Genomic DNA, 1,139 nt, shown 5'->3' on the forward strand with positions numbered 1-1,139 from the left:
TGTATGTTTTCACTAGCAATGCCAGGTATTAGCATCTCATATATATACACTTTTTTTTTTTTTTTTTTTTTCTGGGAAAACTTCAGGTGACTCTTACAAAGATCAAGCAGGTTTTCTTTTTATTCTTTCCACTGTGTAAAACATCCAGCACTGCATTGTAGGTGTTGGCCTGGTGATAGGAGGGGGGTTTCTAAATCCACTTGTATTAAAGGCAACCTTTTCAGCATCTTGTAGGATAGTGTTCGTCCGCACTCGTGATGAAATCAATCTGAACAGCTTTGCTGCTGTAGAGGCCTCCGGTCCACTGATGAAAGGCCGTGCAGCCGTCTGCAGCAGCCCCACTGTTCTCTATGTGCCTTACTTCTTGTAAAGACTTGAATTGCTTTAAGGGAATAAAAAAAAAGCCCAACATGTATTAGTTCAGAGTCATTGCGAGCAGCTTTGATACTGAAGTTGATGTTCTGTATTGACTGGAAAACATTGATGTCATTCTCTATAAATAGAATGGAAAAAAAGGAGTCTTCAGTATTACTGCCATGTATGTTCTAGATTAAGATAGCATCGTATGGCCAGACGCAGCCCCTCCTGCCCCCAGCACTGCTTTATTTTGCTCAAAAAAAAAGGTTCAGTCTACATGTTTGTGGAGTAGTTGGTATGCTTGGGAGAGTGTGTGGGTATTTTGAGAGATGTGAGTTGTGTTTTCTGAGGAAACTGTAAATATGGGTACAATTTTAATAAAGCATGTACAATAAACCAAATGTCGGCTTCTTGATGGTTCACGGTGGAAAGTAAATGTTTGGGAGTAGGGACAAAATGTGGTAATATTCATGGATCTCAATGTCTCCTATTACAGTTAAGAGCCATATTTCCTACTATGTCCCAACTTTCTAATTCTGCATCAATCTTCCTCCAAGGACTGAACTCCAGAACGTCTGAAGGTGTGCTGTGATATCTAGTATCATGACTTTAGCAGCAAAATAGTTCTGTTCCACAAACCATTACTGGATGGCAGGTTGCATTATCCTAATAAGAGACCACTGACTTGGGGAACATCATTCCCATGAAGGGCATACATGGTCTGCATCATTAATTAGGTGTTATATGTAAAAGTAACCTAAAATGAATAGCAGGACCCACTG

General features: G+C 39.9%; 1 protein-coding gene across 1 annotated transcript in view; it reads left to right on the forward strand.

Annotated features, from left to right (window-relative positions):
* Positions 1-758, forward strand: part of PGRMC2 (progesterone receptor membrane component 2) — an 18,172-nt gene extending 17,414 nt beyond the window's left edge. Inside the window, exon 3 of the mRNA XM_075336060.1 lies at positions 1-758. This exon is cut by the window's left edge and continues 615 nt beyond it. The gene's annotated coding sequence lies outside the window, so the exon portion shown is untranslated.
* Positions 759-1,139: the final 381 nt, after the last annotated feature.

This window comes from Anomaloglossus baeobatrachus, chromosome 1, assembly GCF_048569485.1.
Source record: "Anomaloglossus baeobatrachus isolate aAnoBae1 chromosome 1, aAnoBae1.hap1, whole genome shotgun sequence".
Lineage (NCBI taxonomy): Eukaryota > Metazoa > Chordata > Amphibia > Anura > Aromobatidae > Anomaloglossus > Anomaloglossus baeobatrachus.